The following is an 11,330-nucleotide window of genomic DNA, read 5'->3' as shown; positions in this document are numbered from 1 at the left end:
GGCCTTGCTGGGTTACTCAGGCTAATTTCAAAATCCTGGCCTCTCAAGCAGTCCTCCTGCCTCAGCCTCGCGAAGTGCTGGGATTAACCACCATGCCTGGCCAAAAATTACATTTCTGGAAGTTAATTTTTATTTACTCAGCCCCTTCATTCATGTTAGCTGCCCATCCCTGTAAGCATTTACAGCCCCTAGTCCGAGGTCTCTTAGAAATTTCTTGTGATCATTGTCTTTGCGTTTCATGTCCTCCTTTCTGAGGTAACCCAGAGGCTCCCTTGGATTCTCACTCTGTTACTCCTGAGGATACTTTTCATGTGACCTCTGACTTTTCAATCGTGTACATTCACTTTGGGCTGAACAAGTGCCTATTTTGGTATCTACTTGTATCAAATTATTTCTGAGGACCTTCAGACAATAGTGCATACAACAAACTTCATCTCTGCAGAACAGACTTTCATAACTACTTTTTCAGAGTCTGTGCCAGATATTTTATTATAAATTCTAAGTCTTAGACTTGGGTAGGAATTAGCTAAATCTCCATTTTGCAGATGAAGAAGCTAAGTGACTTGCCCATGACTTGTCCCAACAAACTGACCATAGGTTCACTGGATGCCAAAGCTCCTGCTGTGTACACTGATAACAAGTATCAAAGTACAGTTTCCAGCCTGTAGTTGTAACAGGTTTTTTTTAAATGCAAGTTTTTCCTTTTGTTCTTTAATGGAAAGTTTTATCTGCAGAAATGGGCTGGCTTCTGGCAGCCAAAGAGTAAGAATAGTAAAATTGGGCCGGGCACAGTAGCTCACGCCTGTAATCTTAGCACTTTGGGAGGCCGAGGTGGGTGGATCACCTGAGGTCAGGAGTTAAGAGAGCAGCTTGGCCAATGTGGTGAAACCCTCTCTCTACTAGAAATACAAAAATTAGCCAGGCGTGGTGGTGGGCACCTGTAATCTGAGCTACTAGGGAGGCTGAGGCAGGAAGATTGCTTGAACCTGGAGGTGGAGGTTGCAGTGAGCCGAGACCACGCCATTATACTGCAGCCTGGGTAACAAGAGCAACACTCCATTTCAGAACAAAAAAGAACAAGTACTAAAATTGGGTACTCACAAAATTAGTACCTTAATAGTGTACACTGAATGGTGGATCGGTATTCCACTACTTCTGGCTTGATTGCCGTATTCCATGGCAAAGACTACAATGTATGTGTGTGTAGATAATTGAAACTCCTACAGTTGAAAGGGAAGGCCACTTTATCAGTGTTTCCTGGAATTCGCTGGGGTTCCTGATAGCTTCTATTTTTTTTTTTTTATACATTATTCTTTAGCTTTGTGATTATCAGTCTGGTCTCTTAATGGTTGGTTGTTGAACTCCACAATGTAGTGATGCATATGTGCATCTACAGTAGTTTCAGTCTGTACTTCTTTAGTACTTGGACTTCAAGGTACGTGGCCTTCCAGTTGAAAGTCATTTGTATTTCTATTGCTGAACCAGACTTAACACATAATCCATCCCGCCCTCTTATCTTCTTATAAGGTGATGCTCCTTGTTATCTCTGATTTCTTTTTGCCTTGGTGAGAACAGGTAACGAAGATAGTCCACAGAACTCTGCCCACGTCAGTCACTAGTTTGGTGTATTTAGCATGGTAGAGGGACTTGAGGGAATATGGGACAAGCTGGAGGAAGTCAGGTACTACAGAGGTCAGAAAGCATTATTGCCTCTAGTTTGGAGTTACTTTAACAAGCATTTATTATACTATTTTTCCAGTCCAGGCGGAGTGCTGACATAATTCTGCCACTAATGGGCTTACAATCTAGTTGTGTTTTTTTTTTTATGCCCTTGCGTTTATTGTATGACTTGTGAGTTGATCTCAGGTTACTTTATGCCCGGTTTTCCAGTTCCCTTTGAGAAACAATGTACTTCATGGAAAGAGCATTATTTATTTTATTTTTGTAGAGACAGGGTCTCACTCTTGCTCAGATTGTGTGTAGTGCATGATCTTGGCTCACTACAGCCTCAACCTCCTGGGCCCAAATGATCCTCCCACCTCAGCCTCCTGAGTAGCTGAGACCACAGACATTTGCCATCATCCCTGGCTAATTTTTTAGACAATTTTTGGTAGAGATGGTATCTCACTGTGTTGCCCAGGCTGGAATCCTTGGCTCAGGCGACCCTCCTGCCTCTGCCTCTGCCTCCCAAAGTGCTGGGATTACAGGCGTGAGCCACCATGCCCAGCCCTGAAAGAGCGTTATTTTGAAGTCAGACCTAATTGATTCAAATCCAAGTACTGCCATATTGCTGTGTGATTTGGGGCAAGTTATTTAAGTTTTCCAAGCTTCTGTTTTCTCTGTTTAAATAAAGGAGATGGAGGGGGATGAATGATCTAATACCCATTTCACAGAGTTAGAAAGATAAATGAAATATGCCTAATCCAGTGTCTGTCTTGAAATATTAATCACTACAGTCAGTTCCATGAGCTCAGTTATACCTGGCTCTTGTTCACTTATCTGTCTCCATACCTAGATTGGCGCCTAGCATATGTCAGTGCCTGACTTAGTACATATTGGTTGAAAGTTGAAACAGTTCATTGGTTGCCTATTCTGTGCAAGTGGTGTTCTATGTTCTGGAGATAACAACAGTGAACAAAACAGATTTTTTAGATCTTAGCCTTCTGGAAGCTTACATTCTAGTGATTAATAACTCTTAGTTGTTTTTAATATCAAATACTCTTCAGATATTTCTGCAAGAGCCATAATATAAAATACATAAAATGGGGACTATGAGCTCAGGTCGAAGAGAAAGTAGGAACAGCAGGCCAGGTGTGGTGGCTCATGCGTGTAATCCCAGCACTTTGGGAAGCCAAGGTAAGCAGATTGCTTGTGTCCAGGAGTTTGAGACCAGCCTGGGCAACATAGCAAGACCCTGTCTCTACACAAAATCGAAATTTAACCAGGCATGGCGGTGCATACCTGTAGTCCCAGCTCTTAGGGGGGCTGCAGTGAGCCATGATCCTGCCACTGCATTCCAGCCTTGGTGACAAAATGATACCCTGCCTCAAAAAGCTAAAAATTTTAAAGAGTAGAAATACCAATCCTCTCTGGTTATTTGGTCCAGTCTCCACCTACCAAATTCTGGTTTGGGGAAGGACAGTATGAAACCCACTGCTTTACACTACCTGTGATTGGAAATGAGACATGTCTTCTCAGAGAGCTGTTTTCCCCGAGTTTTATAAATAGGTGTCACTTCCTCTCAAAAAGTATCACCCCACTGACTGTTTAGGTGCCTTTCCACGGTATTCCCATGGTACCTCTGCTCCATAACCTCGCACACATATTGTAAGTATCATGCTTTGTGCTGTCTGCATCTTGGCACTTAGTAGTCTCTCAACTCCTATTCACTGAACTGAACGTTGAACCAGCAATTAAAAGCTATAGATGGTGGTTCAGAATCTCAACTCTCACTTTCTTTAAAACTCAAATGCGGTATTTTTTCTGATCAGTTGTTTGAGTATGTTATAGCTGAATCTCTCCTAAATCGTTTTACTCTCCTGGAAAATTGCAAGATTAATGACTAAACGGGACCAATTTGAGCCAGGCGCTTACAGGTGGTAGCAATGATGATAAATGTGTAAATGGAGCCAGAGTGCTCACTGTTCTGATGGTAATTGTTGCTCTTTGCCCTGTCAGGATTGAATGCAGATTGGGAATAAATTGCCATGTTGACTAGATAAGTGTTTCTTAAACTTCATCACGAAAATCATCTGGGGTTCTTGTTAAAAACAGATTCCCAGCCTGACCCTAGACTTACTGAATCAGGTTACTCAGGGGAGGGGCTTGGAACAGTGATTATTTCCAAGAAATGAGGATAAAAGGACTATTACTTTTCATTGTACATGCTGCCATTTTTTTCTTTTGCCCTGAATATGTTCTGCTTTTATTCAGTTGTAATTTTATCTTTTGAATAACTTATAATTCATGGTACAAAACTTCAAAAGTTACAAAAGGATGTAGGATAAAATATATTCCACCCCTTTCCCAGCCACTAGGTTCTCCTCCCCAGAGGGGACCAATATTATCAGTTCGCTGTGTATTCTTTCAGAGATACTATGGATATAAAAATAAATATAGTTATACATTTCATATATATATACATGTTTTACATATATACATATTCTACACGAAAAATAACTTTTAAAAACAGCATACTATGCATAATATTCTGTACCTTGCACTTATTATTTACCATATATTGGTGATTTTTTCTATGTGTATAGAGTTTTGTCATTTTTTATGGCTTTACACTATACCATTGTACGTATACATTATGGTTTATTTAACTAGTACCCTTATTGATGGCCAATTAATTAGGTTGTTTCCAGTCTTCACCTATTACAAATAATGCTACAGTAAATATTTTGTGTTTGCAAAGGAATTGCTCACACTTAGGCACTTGCGTTGTTGTTCCAAGAGCTTTACGTGTCTGAAAGATAAATCCCTGAAAGCACAATTGCTGGGGCAAAGGATATGCACAGTTGTAATTTTGAAAGGTCTTGCCAAATTGCTCTCCCCAGAGTTTCTACCATTTATACCCTTACCAAGAATGTTTGCAAGTGCGTTTCCTTCACCAATACATTATTTGCTAATCTTGTAAATGAAATATCATGTTTCAGTATTATTTCAATTTTTTTTTTTTTTGAGATGGAGTCTTGCTCTGTTGTCCAGGGTAGAGTGCAGTGGTGTGATCTCGGCTCACTGCAACCTCTACCTCCCAGGTTCAAGCGATTCTCCTGCCTCAGCCTCCCAAGCAGCTGGGACTACAGGCATGTGCCACCATGCTCAGCTCATTTTTATATTTTTAGTAGAGACAGGGTTTCACCATATTGGCCAGGCTGGTCTTGAACTCCTGACCTTGTGACCTATCCACTTCGGCCTCCCAAAGTGCTGGGATTACAGGCCTGAGCCATCACTTCTGGCCTAATTTTATTTCTCTTATCACAAGTGAGTTTGATCATCTTATTATATGCTTAAGATCTATTTATTTCCTTTTTTGTAAAATGTTCTCTTGGGTTGTTGGGTTTTTTTCCCTTCTTATTAAGGAAATTAGTCCTCTGCACTATTTTGCAGTTTGTCATTTGTCTTTTGAGATTACTTACATTGGTTTTTCCCAAGCAGAAATGTTTGAGTTTTTTTCTTAAGTCATTTATACATTCATACTGTGGGAATGTTTGATTTTCATATAGTCCAAGAGTATTGGCCGTTTTCTGGGGGTGTTACTGGATTTGCTCATAAACTATCCCCATTCTGAGATTATATAAAGTTTCCCTCATGATGTCTTCTATTATCATTATTATTATTATTATTATTGGAAACAGAGTCTTGTTCTGTTGTCCAGGCTGGAGTGCAGTGGTGTGGTCTCGGCTCATTGCAACCTATACCTCCTGAGTTCATGCAGTTTTCCTGCCTCAGCCTCCCGAGTAGCTGGGATTATAGGCACCAGCCACAATGCCTGGCTAAATTTTGTATTTTTAGTAGAGAGAGGATTTTACCGTGTTGGCCAGGCTGGTCTTGAACTCCTGACCTCAAGTGATGTGCCCGCCTTGGCCTCCCAAAGTGCTGGGTTTCCATACATTGGCCACTGTGCCTAGCCTGTTATTTTTATGATTATACTAGTTAAAGTGTGAAGTATGAATCCATGTTTTTCTCCTCAAATGACTTTTCAGTTATCCCAACACAGTTAAATAGTCTATATTACTTTTCTTATCTAAAAAATGAGTTTTTTTTTTAAATGAGTTTTTTTAAACAAATAAACGGCATATAAATAAAGGGAAGGGGAGCTGCTACACATTAAAATTCTTAGGAGCCATATCAACCAAATACAGCATGTGTATTCTATTTGAATCAAATCCTGATTTGAACAAAGCAACCATCAAAAGACATTTTGGGGACAATCATGGAAAATAGAATAGGGACTGGATATTATGATATTAAGAAATTATTGTTAATTTTGTTGGGTGTAATCATGGTACTGTTATGTTACTTTAACTGTGAGAGTTAAATAATGAAGTATTTATGCGTGAAGTGATTTGATGTCTAGAATTGCTTTAAGATATGCCAGGAATGCGCAATAGCTTATCAAAAGATATTCAGCATCAGTAATCATCAGATAAATGCAAATCAAAACCATAATGAGATATCACCATGCAAATCAAGACCACAGTAAGATATCACCTCATACTCATTAGGATGGCTACTGTGAAAAGAACACACAGAAAATAAGTGTTGACAAGGTTGTGGAAAAATTGGAACCCTTATGTACTGTTGGTGAGATTGTAAAATGCTGCAGCTGCTATGGAAAACAGTATGGAGGTTCCTTAAAATATTAAAAATGAAACTACCATATAATTCAGCAATTTCACTTCAAATTGAAATTTCACTTGAAATTCTGAAACAATTGAAAGCAGGATCTCTAAGAGATATTTGCATACCCATGTTCAATACTATTCACAGTAGCCAAGAGTTGGAAACAACCCCAATGTCTATTGATGAATGAACGGATAAACAAAATGTATAGCATACAGTGGAATAATATTCAGCCTTAAAAAGGAAACAAATCCTGTCACATGCTACAAATGGATGAACACTTGAGGATATTATGTTAAGTGAAATAAGCCAGCCACAAAAGGACAAATTCCATATGATTCCACTTATATGAGGTATCTAAAGTAGTCAAATTCATACAAACAAAAATAGAATTGTGGTTACCAAGAACTAGGAGGAGGGAGAAAAGGGAGCTGTTATTTAATGGGTGTAGAATTTCAGATTGGCAGGATGAAAACATTCTGGAGATATGTTATACAACAATGTGAATATTCATAACACAACTGAACTGTACACTTAAAAACAGTAAAATGGTAAATTTTATGTGCTTTTTAGTCACAACAAAAAATACCAAAACACCATAAAAAGGAGGGGTCAAGATAGATGAAACAAGAATGACTTAATATTGATAACAATTGAAAATGGGTGATGCTTTCATGGCGGTTCATTACCTTTGTATGTTTAAAATTTTCCGTAATGAAGAGTTCTTAAGCCTTAGGGGAGCTTGGGATTTGTGAACAGAGCTGAGTTTGAATCCTAGCTCCACTTAAAAAAAATTGAGGTATAACACATATACCATAAAATTCAACATTTTAAGGTGTATAATTTAATGGTTTTTAGAATATTCATAGTGCTGTTCACCTATCACCACTAATTCCAGAAGATTTTTATAACCTCCAAGGGTAACCCAGCACCTACTAGTCTTATTCCCTATCCCCACAATCCCTGGCAACTACTAATTTATTTTTCCATCTCTTTGGATTTGCGTATTCTGAGCATTTCATATGAAAGAAGTCATACAATATATGGCCTTTTGTGTCTGGGTTGTTTCAGGTTAGCATTCTGTTCTCAAAGTTCATTGATGTAGCATAAATCAGTACTTCATTCCTTTTTATGGCCAAATATTTTCTTATATGGATATACCACATCCATTTCAGCTCATAAACATTTGGGTTACTTCCACTTTTTGGCTGCCATGAATAAGCCTGCTGTGAACTTTCATGTACAAGTTTTTGTATGAACATAGCTTTTCAGTTTTCTTCGGAATATACTTAGGGGTGGAATTGTTGGATCATATGATAACTTATGTTTAACCATTTCAGGACCTCTGAGACCATTTTCCAAAGTGATTGCACCATTTTACGTTCCCACTAACAATTTACAAGGATTCCAATTTCTCTGCATCCTTGCCAACACCCATTATTTTCCAATTTTTAGATTGTGGTTATCCTGGTGGGAGCCAACTTGTATCTCGTTGTATTTTTGTTGTTGTTGTTTTTGTTTGTTTGTTTGAGACGGAGTCTCGCTCTGTTACCAGGCTCGAGTGCAGTGGTGAGATCTTGGCTCAATGCAACCTCTGCCTCCTGGCTCAAGTGATTCTCCTGCCTTAGCCTTCCAAGTATTTGGGACTACAGGCACGTGCCACCACACCCAGCTAATTTTTTTATTTTTAGTAGAGATGGGGTTTTACCATGTTAGCCAGGATGGTCTTGATCTCTTGACCTTGTGATTCGCCTACCTTGGCCTCCCAAAGTGCTGGGATTACTGGTGTGAGCCACTGTGCCCGGTCTCACGGTGGTTTTGATGGACATTTCTGTAATGACCAATAATGTTGAGCAGCTTGTCATGTGCTTATTGGCTAGCTTCACTTTTTAGCTTTGTGACTTTGGTCAAGTTCTCCACCTCTGAGCCTCATCGATCACTTGTCTGTAAAATGAAGATAATAATGCCTCCTGAGGTTATTGCAGAGTTAGTGGATGTGAGGCAGGTTTGGAACAGTGCCTGATACATAGTAGATATTTAATTGATACCTAATACTACTTTGCTACTCGAGCTGTGGGTAGCTTGCAATCTAGTGATTTCACTACATCTGCTGTGAAGTTAAAAACTGAGATGATAGTGCCCTCTCATTTGCCAAAACTGTTTTTCTTTTTTTCTTTCCTTTTTTTTTTTTAAAGACAGGGTTTCTCCATGTTGGTGAGGCTGGTCTTGAACTCCTGACCTCAGGTGATCCACCCGCCTCAGCCTCCCAAAGTGCTGGGATTACAGGCGTGAGCCACCGTGCCCAGCCTGTTTTTCTTTTTAACACTCTCACTAGGCCTTTCTTTACTATTCTTTACCAGTCAAGTCCTGTTCTCTGTCCTTTCTAGTTGGAAGGACATGGTTAGGATCACGGAGATACAACCTGTGATAAGATAGAACCTGTGACCTTAAAACTTGAAGATGATGGTATTGTCAAATTAGTTCTGTGATCATGTCATCCATCTCTGTGCTATAGGAGTGAATTTGTCCAAGAGGTTTTAGGCCTGTGGACAGTATTCAGAACATTGGGAAAGAGAGGCAATAAGGCATTCTAGGCAGGGAAACCAAGTGAACCAAACCAAAGACAGGGAAGCAGGAGTCATCTTGGAAATGGGTAGTTAGGAAATTAGCCTGTTAGGAGAGGGGTATTGTGGAACAGTGAGAGATTTGTTGAGATTGTTATTCTATTGTTTTCCATTACCTACTCCAGAATATTTAGTGAAAGAAGTCCTACCTGGAATCACGAGACTTTTGTTCTAATCTTGTTTCGGCTGCAATTAGCTAGGTCAAGTAATTTATCCTCTCTAGACCTCAGTTGCCTATGTGATAAAATGAATAATTGGATTAGTTCGGTGATTCTTAATTGGGGGTGTGCATGAGAAACTATGGGAAGCTGTTTTGAAATAGAGGTGTTCAGATCACAATCAAGAAATTCTTCCAGGCAGGGTGCAGTGGCTCAGGTCTATAATCCCAGCACTTTGGGAGGCCAAAGCTGGCAGATCACCTGAGGTCAGGAGTTTGAGACCAGCATGGCCAACACGGTGAAACCCAGTCTCTACTAAAAATACAAAAATTAGCGAGGTGTGGTGGTGTGCGCCTGTAGTCCCAGCTACTCAGGAAGCTGAGGCAGGAGAATCGCTTGAACCCAGAAGGTGGAGGTTGAAGTGAGCACTCCAGTCTGGGTGGCAGAGTAAGACTCTGATTCAAAAAAACCAAAAAAATTATTTCAGCAGATCTGAGGTGAACTCAGGTTTGTATATTTTGAAAAAGATCTCCAGGTGGTTGTGATGTACATTCCTGGTGTTTTAAGAGCTACCAAATTGATTAAAAATCACTAGTCCATGGCTTTCTGGAGTTGAAATCACTTGAATGGTAGCATAATTAGCTTCAGACCAGCTAAAGATTAAGTGTTGTAGTGGAAAAGGTCTTTGGTGACACCAAGAGACTTTGGTGTCAGTGTGACCCAGGTTGCTGTTTCCTAGCTCTATAGCTCTGAGTATGGCATCTTACTTTTCTGAGCCTCAGTTTCCTCATCTGTAAAATGGGGCTTCTAATACCTGCATGGTGAGGTTGTGATGATGAGGGAGAAAATATCACACTTAACAACCGTGCCTGGTACAAGGTAAATAGATGCTCAACCAATGACTTGTATGAGTGGTATGCTGGAAGAAACTATTACCAGGGGACAGTATAAAAGTTTACTCCTACCTTGACACATCTGGAGTTACTCATATCTCTAGGCATAAATATGTTAAAATACTTTTTGGCTCCTTTGCTTGGATATCAAACAGATACCAACCTTGCTTCACTATCTGCTTACTGGTGTCTCTCCCCTTGTGTGTGACATGACTGGCAACTGTGATTAAACTCTTTTTCCATAGTCTAGCAAAAGTTTAATGCATTTAAACTCCTGTTAGACTCCAGAAAACTACCATTCCAACTTAAATGAAAAATAGTTGAGTTGAAAAAAATTATCAAGGTCCACAGGCTCTAGAGCCAAAATCTGGGCTTTGCTACTTGTAGCCATGTGAGCCTGGGGCTAATGATGTGTAAAATGGGGATAATAATAGTAGGTATGCCCTCAGAAGGTTGTTGTGTTAAATGAGTTAATGCACATAGTACATATTCAGTATCTGTTAGCCATTATTATTACTACTATGTACCAGGTCTTGTGTGGGAGCCAGGAATACAGAGGTAAATTCTCTCTGTGGTCAAGGAACTTAATCTGGTGGAGCCAGTATACAGATAATTTCAGTATACTTCAAGTACAGCAATAGAGGCATGTACAGGAAGAATACTTAACAGTTTACCTCTGTTACATAAAAAATAGTGCTCTCCAGGAAGAAGTCCAGTACAACAGAAAGTGTGCATTCTGGAGTCAGATCAGCCTGGATTTGAATCCTGTCTACCACTCACTCATGCAACTTTGCGGGCAGCCAATCTCTTGCAGCCTTACTTTCCCCATTTCTAAAATGGGGTAAAGTTTCTGACTTCTCTCTGTTGGAAGTGCAACTATTTAGGTGCCCTGCAATGTACAGTACTACTAAGGAAAAAAGCAAGGACTTTAAAAAAACTTAGATTTCTATGTCTATTTCTACATCAAAGCTTTTCATCCATATGTACCTTACTATGGTTATTCTAATGATGGGATAATATATATAAAGTACATACAGCACATAGATGCTGAGCAATAAATAATATCTTTTTTATCTTTCTAACAGAAGTCTAATGTTATTTTTTGAACTAAAAACTTAAGTAATATATACCTTGTTAATTTCAGTACTCTAATTTTGAAGTGCGTCAGGGCAAGTTTTACGAAAGGAGTTAAAAAAACATTGGCCGGGCGCGGTGGCTCAAGCCTGTAATCCCAGCACTTTGGGAGGCCGAGGCGGGTGGATCACAAGGTCAAGAGATCGAGACCATCCTGGTCAACATGGTGA

The 11,330-nt window shown here is 39.6% G+C and overlaps 1 protein-coding gene across 1 annotated transcript in view; it reads left to right on the top strand.

Moving 5' to 3' along the window:
* The window catches only part of FAM120C (family with sequence similarity 120C), a 104,844-nt gene that overhangs the window by 13,645 nt on the left and 79,869 nt on the right, over window positions 1-11,330 (top strand). The window lies entirely within an intron of this gene.

The sequence above is a fragment of the Cebus imitator genome, unplaced genomic scaffold (genome assembly GCF_001604975.1).
Source record: "Cebus imitator isolate Cc_AM_T3 unplaced genomic scaffold, Cebus_imitator-1.0 Scaffold763, whole genome shotgun sequence".
In the NCBI taxonomy this organism is placed as follows: Eukaryota; Metazoa; Chordata; class Mammalia; order Primates; family Cebidae; genus Cebus; species Cebus imitator.
This window is presented reverse-complemented; position numbering and strand designations above follow the sequence as displayed.